Source organism: Aedes aegypti, chromosome 3 (genome assembly GCF_002204515.2).
Source record: "Aedes aegypti strain LVP_AGWG chromosome 3, AaegL5.0 Primary Assembly, whole genome shotgun sequence".
Lineage (NCBI taxonomy): Eukaryota > Metazoa > Arthropoda > Insecta > Diptera > Culicidae > Aedes > Aedes aegypti.
The window spans coordinates 140,888,866-140,904,465 of NC_035109.1; the positions used below are offsets into that span (position 1 = coordinate 140,888,866).

Here is a 15,600-nt window from a genome sequence, read left to right on the forward strand (position 1 = left end):
ATTATGCTGGTAGATCTTGTAGACTTAAGACCTATCCTTCGGGAAGTTCTTAGATGGCTTAGAACTTGCGTTGTGATCATCAATACTAGTAATTGAATCTTTCAAACATTTCTGAGCTGTACTCAATTTAAAACTCTTTAAAATGCAAGGAAATTTTGCTCGTACGTTTGAAGACCTATTTTAGAAAGTTCTTGAATGGTTTTATCCGCTTTTTTGATCTGGGAAATAACAACAACAACAACAACGATGTGCTCCTGGCAGGATTGCCAATGTGAAAATTTTCTATCTCTCGTTAGCAGTCATATTTATTACTACTAGTGATCCCGGCAAACTTCGTCTTGCCATCAAGTAGGCTGTTGAAAAACGCTTTTGATCGTACCATACAAAATGACAGTTTCGTTCGTGCTCGTTTTTTTTTCAACTTTCCGGGTGAATATCCTGGGATTTTTCAACACACAAACACGTCGGAACCCCTGACGAACAAAACTGAGAAAGAATCATTAAAATCCGTTTACCCGTTCATAAGCCATTTCGTGACATACAAACACCATTCCATTTTTATTTATATAGATAGATAGATAGATAGATGGAATAATCACTTGGAACGCTAGCTGGACGCTCCTAAAGTACGCAACTTTCCTCACCAAGAACCAAATGATGCACTGACGTGTCAACAAGTGTCGTTTCATGCTCTCACCGTCATGACACACACAGCCACACTACGAACACAGCACACGCATTCATTTGCATTGCATTTAGGTTCTGCTAGTGTTGCATACGAGGGGAAGGACATTAACCATCAAAAGCCCGGGACGAGACTTGTGTTCTTCAAATGGCTGTCCATCCAGAAGCTCCAGGTTCTGGAAGTCCTGGAATCTTTGTAAGGGATGAACGATTTTCTTACATCTCTACAAGCCTGTTATGTGATACATATATTTTATTTAATTCTCTGTATGATAATTGGTCAAACATAATTTCAGATAGATTCTTACCATCTAGAAAGTACATAATTGGTCCTGGATACCCAGGAATCCCCGGTAGAGGGGGCGCAATTTCCTGGGAAGTGGCCACTTTTATAATTATTCTGAAACCTTCCTTGCGGCACATCAAACTTCACGATTTTGCAAAACATTTTCAATAGAACACATTTCAATGACTTCTGACAACATTGGCCACCTACTGGCATATTCCGGGAATGTGGTGCTCTCATGGAAGTGGCCACTTTTAGAGAATTCTGAATTCTTCATTGCGACACACCAACCTTCATGGTTTCGCATACAACATGTTCAACTGATTCATGGTTTTGCAAAATAAGTTCAACAGAAGACATTACAATGACTTGGGGGATGGGATTCGATCCTAGGTCCTAGGCGTGAGAAAAGTGTATTCTAGCCAATCCACCAGGCCCGTCTCTCATATGAAGAAAAATAAATTTCAAGCTCGAAATAATTAAATTATAAAAATGGCATGATTATCAAAAACATAACTTTATTCTAAAATCAATGAACGAATTCTTTGAATCTCTAGCATCGTTCTTTAAAAAGTGAGTAAAAACATGAATGTTTGTCGCTTTTCAAAAATAGAGGACCGTTTGACACAAAATAATCGAGCTTTCACAAATTAGACCCAAGAAAAATCTAAGATGTTCGTGCAATCGATTGCATTGTTACAATAATTTGATATTGAAATGATCCATTTTTCCATATGATTAAGTTTTTTTGAATATGTTATACATATCTCAAGAATGAGAAAAATGAAACCTGACCCGTTTCACGTTGTTTCTTCAGCGATACAGTGATATATCGATTTATATACCACATAAAAAATGACAGTGATCAAACAGGAAAGGTGGTGTAATCGAGACAGATACATAAAACATTTGCAACTTTATCGATTTTTTTACAATACGGTCAACTTTGATAGCCTAGATCTCAGTTCTTTATTAACCTTTTTGCATAAATTTAGCACAGCACGTCAGACATAACTTGAATTTCAACATATATTTTTAAATATTTTTTTCCAATTACTAGCTCAAAAGTTATAGTAACAGTTTGAAGAATGTTATATTTTTAACAAAACTTTTAAACGAGTTCTCTGAAAATATAAAATTCCAACACAAAAACTTGTTCCTTTTATCAAAATTTACAACTTTGCTGAAGATATCATGAAGCTATATTCTCATTTTTTTTTAAGTTATGTCAATTATCGAATTTCTCAAAAAATTTCCTTTAGTTAAACCGGTGTTGCTTTTAAAATCGTGATAAGAAAAATCACTCAAAACTATATGTTGGAATTTATGTTATGTTTGCCGTTCTGTGAAAATTTCAATAAAATTGTTTCAAAAATAACTCATATCAAGAGCCTCTAATTTGACATTATAGCATGGAAAATCGAAAAAGTTGCGAATATTTTGTCCAATACTTTGATTGAATTTCACATTATTTGCGCCTCGATTTGTGACAACTCTTTTAAAGTATTGCAATTTTTTATCTAAAATATGACTCACACTAAATTAGATGCTCTTAGCCCTTTGAAGGCAGCACCACACTAGACAATGAACTAGCATGAAACGCCCAGAGGCACAGTCGGAAAACATTCTTCGCGAAAAGTTTTTCGGCCTGCGGCGGGAATCGAGCCCACACTTCTTAGCACGATGCGGCTAAATGTTTTGGTGACACTACCCGCACGGCTACAAAGCCCATAATATTTGACTTTTTCTCTTTCAAAATTATCAAGTCAAATTTTCCGCGTCGACGGTATAGTTAATTTTTCAATATGTAAACTTTTTTGAAAATTTTCTTGCTTTTGTTGAGAAAAGTTACAGTGATTTGTATATTTACCATTATTTATATGAAGTTTAACTTAGAGCTTTTCTATGGCTTTGTTATATTAATGCAAAGATTTTACAAATAAAAATGTCCATACGACTGACACTCGGCATTTAAAAGATGTATTATTCAAGGATCTTTGCAGCTAATTCGGGAATACTTTATCTAGAGACAACATAATTGAAGTACTTTGAAGTTTTGGAAGTATATTTTGATTATTAAATTACCATGTTCAATGTTCCAACCACTACTGATTGCAACAAATTCTTATCAATATGTTGATCAATGTGATTTAATAGCGTGAATGACCGCCTACTGTTGCTTCTGCGTTATTACAAGAGCAACTATACATGCACAAGGAACCAACGGATGCTACTTAGGATTAATCACACCACTCTTAGTGTGTAAGTAATGGAGTTCTCATTCCTTGTAATAAGCAGAATGCGGTACTGCTGCGTCCGAATACAGGTCAATTGGGGTTATGGAATAAATATTTACGTGTTACTATCTTTGAGGAAGCCGTTGGAATCCTCTGCACTTCCACGATAAGCCAATGTAGTTTGGAAAATTGGAAGGGGTTATATTAAAGTTTCGTCTTGGTAAAGAAAACGCTTAATTTCAATAGTCCTAGGGATCATCACATCATTTTCTCTGATTATACCCTGTTATATCTCCCTCAAAACATAATGAAGTCAACAACATAATGAATAAGTAACCCTTTTTATGCCCAAAACATGACTGAAGAATCAATATGACGAAACCTTTGATGACGAACCATTCAAGGATTTTGCATGATGCAAATCAGGCAGCATCAATCCAAAAAATAATCTATCAGTATCCAAAGGAAAAGTCGACACTTACAGTATCGAATAATTCAAGGAACCAAACAAAATATAAGGCTTGTTGCATTTACATATTTTGCAAAACATGAAACAAGGCTAATTTCTACAATAAACTCCTACTGATTACCGGGTATCCCCGTTGGTTTGACCACATTTAATCTGAACACTTTTTAATTTGTACCCCGTTAATTTGCACATCGTTCAGATTAAAAATGGTTCAAACGTCATTTAGCTCATAGAACGGAGTAAAGTGGATTGGAACTAGATGTTCAAATTAAAAATGAACCCCGATGGTTTGCATGAGGTATCGTTCAAATTAACGGGGGTGTACGGTATTAATTGAGCAAACACTTATATAAACGTATCCCCTTCGCTGTCATGGATAAAATGTTTGAATGCTTAATGCAAAACTGGTGATAATTTGGCTGGTTTACAAGTTAGTAATGATGCACCGTTGGGAAATGTTCATAAGCATGTGAATTTTCCTTCCAAAATTGCTCAAAACTTTCAAATCACGATAACTTTCGATTCCCTCGTTAGAATATTTTAAAATTCACGGAGAAGATGCTGGAGTGATATATCTTTCGAATGGTGGGTGCCAAATTCTTGGACATTTTTTTCTGTTAATAACGGTTTCTGGCACACCGTGGTGTAGTCGACCATAATCGGTTTTGAGCAAATTGTGGTCAAATTTTCATTGAATTGGACCACACGAAAAGTCCCATTTTCATACCTATTGAAAAAATCGTCGGCCCATGGTACCACTTCCCTCTTCAGGTATTCCGTCAAAAATTGCATTGATCCCGCAAAAAAATCATTCTTGAGTGCAATACCCTGGCCATCGTAACCTTCCAGCTTTGGCCACCTTCTGGATACTGGGTTCGCCGTAGAGTTAGGCGAGCTCGCCGCCACACACCGTTTTCCAGCATACCGCAGAAGATTGTCCTAAGCACCCGACGTTCGAAGACTCCAAGTGCTAGCAAGTCCTCCTCGAGCATCGTCCACGTTTCATGCCCGTAGAGGACTACCGGCCTTATGAGCGTTTTGTACATGGTGCATTTGGTGCGGATGTAATTTTTTTTTGATCGCAGCCCCCTTGTGGAGGCCATCAAAGGCTCGACTTCCACTGATGATGCGCCTTCACATTTCGCTGCTAACGTTGTTTTCAGCCGTCAGCAAAGATCCAAGGTAGACGAACTCGTCGACCACCTCGAAAGTATCCCCGTCTATCGTAACACTGCTACTTAGGCGAGCTCTGTCGCGCTCGGCACCACCACCTCGCATGTACTTTGTCTTGATCGCATTCACCACCAGTCCAACTTTTGCTGCCTCGCATTTCAGGCGGATGTACAGGTCCGCCACCTTTTCAAATCTTCGGTTGACATTGTCCATATCATCCGCGAAGCAAACAAATTGACTGGATATCGTAAAAATCGTACCCAGGATGTTAACACTTCAGTCGTCGCGCTGTTGTATTTTGTACAACTCTGGTGAAAAAACCTCGCTTTTCGACCACAACACCAGCGTACTGGTTCTGACGGTGGTCAACCACGCGACGACTGGAAGGTTAAGCATTATAGCGCAATATTGAACAACAGGCAGCAAAGTCCATCACTTTGTCTAGTCCCCGGCGGGATCCAAATGAACTGGAATGTTCGCCTGAAACCTTCACACAATTTTCCACAATTTCCCATCGCCACTCTTATCAGTATCGTGAGCTTCCCGGGAAAGCTGTTTTCGTCCATGATTTGCCATAGCTCTACGCGGTGGATGCTATCGTATGCCGCCTTGACATCGATGAAAAGGGGATGTACGGGGACCTGGTATTCATGACATTTTTGGAGGATTTGTGTACAGTGAAGAACTGGTCCGTTGTCAATGGGCCATCAACGAAACCGGCTTGATAACTTCTCACGAACTCGCTTACTACAGGTGACAGACGACGGAAGTTGATCTGGAATAATACTTTGTAGGCCGCATTTAGAATGAAGATTGCTAGGAAGTTCTCACAATCTAACTTGTGGCCTTTCTTGTAGATGGGGCATTTCACCCCTTCCTTCCACTCCTCCAGAAGTTCTGTTTCCCTGATTGTGCCTATCAGCCGATGAAGACAAATGGCCAGCCTCTCCGGGCTCATCCTTATGAGGTCAGCTCCAATACCATCCTCACCAGCAGCTTTATTGTTCTTGAGCTGATGAATGGCATCCTTAACCTCCCTCAAAGTGGGGGCTGGTTGGTTTCAGTCACTCGCATTTCCTCCATTTGTCCCGTCCTTCACTGCCTGTGCTCTCAGCGCCATTGAGGTGTTTGTCGAAGTGCTGCTTCCACCTCTCGATCACCTCACGCTCGTCCGTCAAAATGCTCTCATCATTATCCCTGCTAATATCGCCTCGCGGCATGGAGCCGTTGCGGGATGCGTTGAGCTTCTGATAAAACTTACGTGTTTCTTGAGACCGGTACAGCTGGTCCATCTCCTCGCACTCCGTCTCCTCCAGGCGGTGTTTTTTCTCCCGAAAGAGGCGGGTCTGCTGTTGCCGTTTCCGTCTATAACGTTCCACGTTCTGTCGAGTCCTTGCTGCAGCATGACCGCCCGCGCTGCATTCTTCTCCTCCAGAACTGTTCTCTAGCAGTTCTCAAGAAGGGCTTCATGCAGCTCACCCTCTTTCAGTAATGCAGCTTCGAGATGCTACGCGTATGCTGCTGCGACTTCCGATTGCTTGTGCCGCTCTAGGTCGTACTGGGGCGGCCGTCGGTGTCGTACGTTGTTAAAAACGGAAAGTTTGGGGCGCAGATTAACCATCACTAGATAGTGCCGTCCATCAATCAGAACGTGGTACATTTGCGATTCTGTCTGCTGTTGTGATCTCTAGATATATCGGTATGGAAGGCTGTACCAAGGGCTGTGCTGGAAGTAGGTTCTACAGATGGCCATATTCTTGGAGGTGGCGAAATCAATTAGTCGTAAGCCGTTTTCGTTCGTCAGCCGGTGGGCGCTGAACTTTCCAATAGTCGGTCTCAACTCCTTCTCCTGGCCAACCTGAGCGTTTAAATCTCCTATGATGCTTTTGACGTCGTGGCATGGGCAGCTGTCGTACTCTCGTTCGAGCTGCGCGTAAAATGCGTCTTTATCATCATTAGTGCTTCCGGAGTGAGGGCTATGCACGTTTATTATCCAGAAGTTGAAGAACCGGCCTTTGAGCCTCAACTTGCACATTCTCTCATTGATCGGCCACCACCCGATCACGCACCTCGGCACATCACCTATCACTTTAAAAGCTGTTCCCAGATCGTGTGTGTTGCCACAGCTCTGGTAGATAGTATGGTTACCTCTAAACGATCAAATCATCCTTCCAACACACTTCCTGCAACGTTACGATGCCGAATCCACGGTCCTTCAGCACGTCGGCGAGTATGCGTGTACTCCCGATGAAGTTGAGAGATTTGCAGTTCCACGTACCCACGTACCGAGCTTCCAATCGCTAGTCCCTTACGTCGCTATGGTCTTCGTCGATTGTCCCGGTTCTTATTATCTCGTTGATTATGAGTTGCTTAATGTTTTATCAGCTGGCATGCAGGGCCTGACACTAACCCCCTAGATTTCCTGAGGACAATTCCCCCTAAATGTTCGGAGGGCCATAGTGCACAGTTTATGTAGATTAGAGTCCTTCTCTGGCACTCGGACGATGATCAGCCGCCCCTGACATGGGGAACAGACGCTGTTGTGAGCCGCTCCTAATATGGCGTACAGACGTTCCAGGTTTGCAGAAACAAAAACAAACCCCCCCTTCCCTGTCAGCATACGACCAGAGTTCCCACCGGGGTTGGTTACCCGATCTTCCCTAAGGTTACTCGTACCCCGGCCAATACCACGAGGAGGTAGAGATAGGCGTTGCTGGGCAATGGGCTAAGGACCACACAAAGGAGTCCGCGACGTACCAATGGTACGCCATTTACCCTGCCGGTTGAGCCAGAAACTCCTAGTTAAAGTCTGCCAGTAACTGCGCCCGGAATGCTGCCAGATATGCATAAAAACATATTCCCTCCAGTATTTGTATGCAAAAGGCAACTGCGGTCTTAGAAACTAATTTTTAATTCAAGAATCTGCATATTGGAATCATGAATATCTTAAATTTTATATTGCTCCACCGCAATAGATGTCCACTTAGAGTCTCTGTGGCCTAGTTTACAAATGATAGCGAAAAGTTTCTCATTTTCTGCAAATATCACTCAACTTAAAGGACGTCATGTGGTTGAGCCATGCAATAGGAAGGAGCTTGGAGCACACAACCAGATAGCTGCTCATAGCTTGCATCATTGCAGTTTACTTTTTCACTCGACTAAATATAGGCACCATAGTTGCTCTGCTTGTTTTGTCCTTTTGCGAGCAACAAGTTGCTTTACACGCTGCATATGCAGTGTATTACTGACGTCCATGGATGGATGAAGTTTATGTTATGATGTTTTCCACACATTTAAAAGTTCTAGCCAGGCAGTTATTTTGCTATTTGGCAGCAGATTTATCAAAGCTCCAGAATCAAAACAAGCATCAAAAATCGCAGCTAGATAAACGCAAACGTTCTACGAATAAAACACCCAATTATTGGAGCGCATGTGGAACGTGAAAGCAAATTACGCGCTTCAATTCAAAGGAACTCAACCGCGTTCATAAGCCATCAAAGTCAACCAACACAAACATATGCCAGTTATTGATAGTCTGTTGAAAAGCAATGAAATTTTATTGATTTCAACACCTCTCCGCGAACCCTTTGCTTCGGTATCCACTTGTGTGGACAGGATGTGTCAGGAAAAAATTTAGAAAATGAAGTTTCTGTAGTACTTAATTGTGATTTTGAAAGATACAAAAGAGAATCAACATGAATTCAGAAACGCATAAACCAAATAACTCAAAACAGTTGTGTAATGTAAAAATGATTACCAACCTATGGCTGAAAATCTCAATAATAAAGATAATAATAAAAATAATAATAATAATAATTAAGGCACTGCATAATTCTGTGCAGAAAAGCAGACCGTTTCATGATAGATTAGTATGATGAAAAACATTCCATTGGTATGAGAAATTGCAAAAAAAAAAAAATAATTCAGTTGCGTAATGACTATTCCTGCACTGCATACTTCAGTACAGGAAAGTAGGCCGTTTAATGACAGATTGGTGTGATGAAAAACAGCCTACTACAATGAGAAATTGCAAAAAGACAATTATCGTAATTGCAAAATATGTTGTATGCAACTCATTGCAAAACTAGATTACGTTGTGTAATTTGTTAATCTTTTTTATCGAATAATCAAAATTGATAGGTAAAGCTTGAACTGCTGGTATCTGTCTTGTACTATGGAAATGACGCTCCCACAGATTTGGAAATATGATAGAAACGTGTCACAAAAGTAAGATAATATCCATTAATTTCTTACAACGCAACCCGTGCATGGATTGGATCAATCTTTGCAAATTGGTTCGTAAGTCCCTGTCCCTCACCCGGCATGGCAGGCAGGATCGATCCTCTCTATATTTCTACGCCATCGTCGCGTCGCCGGTAAGAACTCCTACGTAGAAACTTGGTCATGGATCGGAATTCGTCCGCTTTTCACATCAGTATGCCGTGAACTTTCACTTGGAATACTCGCGCGTAAACGTTGCGGTAAAGGAAGCGTGAAAAATCGTGGGAAGCACCTTTTCTTGGAAATAGGAGTTGCATTTGCGTGGGTTTTTATAAAACGGATTCGGAAAAGGGATTTTCACACGGTAACGGGATTGAAGCGAATCAGATGAGTTATTCGGTGAACGTGGATTGAATTTGGTTCATTGGTCAACAGTGTGTGAAGCTCAATCTTAGCTAAATGGTTATTCAAGAACAAGTAAACTGTGTGACATAGGGTTATTCCAATTACCCGAACGAAAAAGTGATTTAGTACATAGTTATCATTCATTATAGTACACTACATAAAAACAAAGCTGTTCCAAAAGTTGAACGATTAAAACGTTATCATAGTCAAATTCACAGTGTCTTTGATAGAAGACTTATTTCCAAAACAATCGGTTTCTCCATACGGCCCACTCTCTTTTAAATTGGTATTGGAAGATTATTTCGACAGTAAAACGCTGCATTTGACGGTTGGTTTGATCCCCATTAAGCCTTTTCAAAACTTCACGCAGCCAGTTTCTGAGGAAATGATGCAAATTTGGACAAATACACCGTTTGATGGAAAGGAGAAAATGATCCTCTAGAGACTTTAACATCCCAGTGAAAGTCTCTAGAGGATCATTTTCTCCCCTCCATCAAGTTAAAACTTGGAAAAACACTCATTTGCAGCCAGGTTGAGTGAAATCACCATTTAGCCAAACACAGTTCCGGAACCAACTCAAAATGCTGTTAGGAAATTGTTTTTCTATGAAAAATTCACCATTAATTTTCCAGGAATGACTCCAATGAATTCTCAAAACATGCATTCAGAATTTTTTCCTTAATTTTCTAGGAATTTGATTCAGAGATTCCTTTATATATACCTTCAGGGGTTGCTGAAAAAATTCTGTAAGATATTGTTTTCAAGTTATTTTATTTTGTATGTTTTGAAATTTCATCTGGGATACCACCAAATACTCTTTGACTTTTTTTCTATTTCTTTATTAGTATCATTCCAAATATTGCATTCATTTCTTATATCTAGGTGTTCTGTGTTATTAGACAACACTATCAGCCTAATTTGGTAAAACAAATCTAAGATTTTATTAACATTTTGTTAACAACATATTGCATTTCATTTGCCGTAACAGTTCAGAGTTTTTACAGGTGAGTTGATTTCACCTGCTTATAAGAGAAAAAACGCTTTGAATATACTTAACCTAACTTAACCTAAACATCTAACGCATGAATCGTGACAATAGAAGATTGTAACGATTTTTGCCAGAAATTATTAGTTATTTTATTTGACATTTGTTCCAATGTTTCAACATTGGATATTCTATGTAACTCATTGGTACTATACCATGGAGGAAGCTTCAGAATCATTTTCAAAATTTTATTTTGAATTATCTGCAGAGCTTTCTTCCTGGTATTACAACAGCTAGTCCATATTGGTACCGCATACAACATAAGACTGGCCCAGCTCAGTATGGGAGAAAAATAAAGTTGTATAATTTAACGGGGCATCCCCCAGGTTTATTCCTTAGGGTTAGAGGAAGATTTTCTGAAAATTTCAACTCATTTGGTCGTTCTATGAGCTGGGATTTTCAGCTCAAACATATGAGAAACAGCACATCATCTCCTGTTTGGTTCAGGTAAATTGTTGATCGCGTTCAATTGAACCCAGAATGTCGAAAACACTACTTGATACCATAGCGAACAATATTGTACCTAGAAAGTTGTATCATGTTTAAAATTGAGAAAGTTGGTGTTTTAACTATCTAAAGTAAATTTGCAATTCTGCTTAGTATTTCTTCAACATAGCTTGGTGGTAGCCACTAAGCGCATCATAGCCACCTATGACGCTGGGCGAGCTGCGGCACACGATGCATGCGTATATGTGATTGTAGAGCAGTGCTAATCCAAGCCAAATTTCATCAATTGAAAGGTTAATGAAAATGAGCTTGAATCCAGATACAACCTTCTGCAACTTTGTTCAATAGGGTATCAACTAGTGAATTTGTCATTCTGGGCTCAATTGAACGCGATTAACTAGTATACGGAACGAAACAGTGACAAAGGGTCAATTTTCAATATATTTGAAACAAATATTGGTGGAGCAACCAATTGAGTTGAAATTTTGAGAGAGCTTTTTTCTTACCCTAAGGCATATATCTAGGGGGTGCCCCGTTGAGTTTTACAACTTTTTTGTTTAAGGGCCAGTCTAATACAACATGGCTGGCCTGAAAATTTGTTTGAATATCAAAAGCTTGTTCTTAAGACAAAGTTTTGATTTTCTATTAAGAAGGGGATAGATACATTTTACATATTTGTTACATTTCGCTTGAATGCCCTCAGTGTGATTTTTGAAAGTTAAATTCTTGTCTAGCATGAGCCCTAAATACTTAACTTCATCTGACCAATTTATTGGAACTCCACTCATCGTGACAACATGTCTACTTGAAGGTTTCAAATAAAGAGCTTTTGGTTTATGTGGGAATATTATTAGTTAAGTTTTAGAAGCATTAGGAGAAATCTTCCATTTGTGCAAGTATGAAGAAAAAATATCCAAACTTTTTTGCAATCGACTACAGATGACACGCAGGCTCCGTCCTTTTGCGAAGAGGCCTGTGCCATCCGCAAACAAGGATTTTTGACATCCCTGAGGTAGCGTAGGTAAGTCAGATGTAAAAATATTGTATAATATTGGTTCCAAAATGCTGCCTTGAGGAACATCAGCTCTTACAGGAAGTCTTTCAGATCTAGAGTTCTGATAATTTACCTGAAGTGTACGATTTGACAGATAACTTTGAATTATTCTAACAATGTATGTTGGAAAATTAAAGTTATTTAATTTTACGATCAAACCTTCATGCCAAACACTGTCAAATGATTTTTCTATGTCTAAAAGAGCAAGACCAGTAGAATAGCCTTCAGATTTGTTGGAACGGATCAAATTTGTTATACGTAAAAGTTGATGAGTAGTCGAATGTTTATGGTGGAATCCGAACTGTTCATTGGCAAAAATTGAATTTTAGTTGATGAGGGCCATCATTCTGTTCAAAATGACCTTTTCAAAAAGTTAACTGATGGAGGAAAGCAAACTGATTGGATGATAGCTAGAAGCTTCTGCAGGATTTTGGTCTGGTTTTAAAATTAGTACAACCTTAGCATTTTGCCAGTTGTCAGGAAAATATGCTAATTGAAAACATTTGTGAAATTTATCAACTAAGAATGATAAACTACTTTCTGGAAGTTTCTTGATGAGTATGTAGAAAATTCCATCATCGCCAGGAGCTTTCATATTTTTGATTTTTTCAATAATAGTTCTCACTTCTTCCAAATCAGTCTCCCAGGAATTTTCGAAAATGTTCTTTTGATTGAGAATGCTTTCGAAGTCCTGAGTAATTTGATTTTCAATTGGACTAGTAAGTTCTGAATTAAAATTGTGCGCGCTTTAAAACTGAATAGCAAGTTTTTGTGCTTTATCGCAATTAGTTAGTAATAATTTGTTTTCCTCTTTCAATGCCGGTATTAGCTCCTGAGGTTTTTTTTTCAAAATTTAAGATAATTTCCAAAAGGGCTTAGAGTCAGGGTCCAATGCAGAAGACGTATTTTAAAAATTTTTGCTTCTTAATTGTGTAAAACGATTCTCGATTTCTTTCTGCAAATCCTGCCATATAATTTTCATAGCAGGATCGCGAGAGCGTTGAAACTGCCTTCTTCTCACGTTTTCAAGACGGATCAAGAGTTTAAAATCATCGTCTATAATCACGGATTCAAATTTTGGAATTGCAATGCTCCTGGCTTCAACAATGGAATTTGTTAAAGTTTCAAGAACATTGTCAATATCAAGTTTTGTTTGTAAAGAAATGTTAACATCAAGACTAGAATCAATAAATGTGTTATACAGTATTGGACAAAACATTTGCAACTTTTTCGATTTTCCATACAAAATGACCAACTTTGATAAACTATATCTTGGTTATTTATGGACCGATTTGAATGAAATTTTCACAGAATATCAGACATAACTTGAATTTTAACATATATTTTTAAGTAATTTTTCTAATCACAAGCTGGAAAGCAGTAACGGTTTGACTATAGTGAATTTTTTGACGATTTTTCATAATTGACATAACTAAACATATTGAAGGAATAGCTTCATGGTATCTTCAGCAAAGTTGTAGATTTTGACAAGATGAATAAATTTGCTGAAGACAGTTTTTGTGTAGAGCCATCAGATGTTGAGATAAAAAGTTTTAAATTTTTCGTCGAAAATTACACTTTAGTCAAACCGTTATTACTTATAAACTCGTGATTGGAAAAATTATTCAAAAATATATGTTAAAATTCAAGTTATATCTGATGTTCTGTGAAAGTTTCATTCAAATCGGTCCATAAATAACTGAGATCTAGCTTACCAAAGTTGGTCATTTTGTATGGAAAATCGAAAAAGTTGCAAATGTTTTGTCCAATACTGTATTTATTCCAGTCAGCTATAAAACAATTGAAAGTGGAGCTGATAGGATTGAGAATCGCTTCATGGGATATTTAAAACGTAACAGGGACATGATCAGAATCAAAGTCAGCATGAGTAATCAGTTGGCTACAAAGATGACTAGAGTCGGTTAAGACCAAGTCAATCGTAGAAGGATTTCTAGAAGAGGAAAAACATGTAGTGATATCAAGGTATTGAATTGAGAAATATCCTTAAGAGCACTCATCAAATAAAATTCTGCCGTTGGAATTACTTTGAGAATTATTCCATGACCGATGTTTGGCATTAAAGTCACGAATGACATAAAAATTTGACTTATTGCAAGTCAATTTTCGCAAGTCAGCTTGGAGCAAATTAACTTGCTGTCCCGAGCATTGAAAAGGCAAATATGCAGCTATGGAAGTATATTTACCAAGTTGTGTTTCAACTGAAACACCTAAAGTTTCAAAAACTTTAGTTTCAAATGACGAAAACAGTTGATGTTTTATACGCCTATGAATGATGATTGCAACTCCCCCACATGCCCCATTAAGTCGATCATTACAATAAACAAAAAAGTTAGGATCCAGGTTTCAAATACATTTCAGTAATAACTGCTATATACACGTTATTAGCTGTAAGAAAATTAAACAACTCGTCCGTTTACCATTCAGAGAACGAGCGTTCCAATTTAATATATTAAAATTATTTTTTGGATCCATTAGAAAAACGTTATCCAATAACAATTTGATTTGTAAATTTTACACCTACTTGGAATGCTTCAGTCATAATGGTGGCTTTGAATATTGCATCAATCATTAAATTCAATTTTTCAGTTAGAAAATTAAAATCAGAGGCAGACATATCACTTGAAGTGGATACATTTGATGATTTTCCGTTATAATTTTCGGTAGACGAAGAGGCGAAGTGGATGTTACCTGTGGCGGTAGGGTTTTTTCCATTTGATTTGAAACAAGTAGAATGGATACTCATAGTACGAATAGGGGAGGAGCTACAATATCTGCAAAGGATTTACCGTGGGTAGATACATTCGAAATTAAAAGATTCGAACGGCTACCCGACGGATTAAAATTTGTTTGTGAATCACCGCATGATTATGATCTTCCTGATGGGTATGATTCCTAATCAAGTGATCGTTAACTGAAAAATGAGTATTGCTCGATACTCTACCAGGCAAATTCCAGAAACGACCGTTATTGTAACGGATATTATCTTTCATCTGCCTGGCACGAGCCTCAATGACTCTCCTTCGCGAAGGACAATCCCAAAAATTGGACTTATGATTGCCCTTGCAATTGGCGCATATGAACTTATCGGTATCTTCCTTCACTGGACAGATGTCCTTAGCGTGAGAAGAATCTCCGCAAATCATGCATTTAGCATCCATGCGACAATTCTTTGTACCATGACCCCACTGGTTTTGGTAATTTCCTCCAGGTTTCTGGAAATATTCCCATGTCACACGGACGTCGAACAAAAGTTTTGCTTTTTCTAAAGCTTTAATATTATTTAGTTCTTTTTTGTTAAAGTGAACTAAATAATATTCTTGAGAAAGCCCTTTCCGAACAATGCCAGATTGGGTTCTCTTTTTCATAATGATTACTTGGACTGGGAAAATCCAAGTAAATCATTCATTCCATTTTTGATCTCTTCAGGTGACTTTTTTGAACAAACGTTCAGTTTTGTCGTCATAAGTAAAAATAATGTGTTTCTTCTCTTCAAGATGTTTGAGGAGAAGTTCGCGATCTTTAAGAGTTTCCGGCAAAACGTGACAGTCTCCTTTCTTT

At 38.4% G+C, this 15,600-nt stretch overlaps 1 protein-coding gene across 15 annotated transcripts in view; it reads left to right on the forward strand.

The window, feature by feature from the left end:
* The window catches only part of LOC5567575 (uncharacterized protein ZK1073.1), a 260,885-nt gene that overhangs the window by 209,619 nt on the left and 35,666 nt on the right, over window positions 1-15,600 (forward strand). Inside the window, exon 1 of one of the 15 annotated variants that reach the window (XM_021848536.1) lies at window positions 9,317-9,391. The exons of 13 other annotated variants lie outside the window; for them this stretch is intronic. The gene's annotated coding sequence lies outside the window, so the exon portion shown is untranslated. Of the gene's footprint in view, window positions 1-9,316; window positions 9,435-15,600 lie in introns of those variants that run through there. One more of the 15 variants, XM_021848535.1, reaches the window with a different exon arrangement.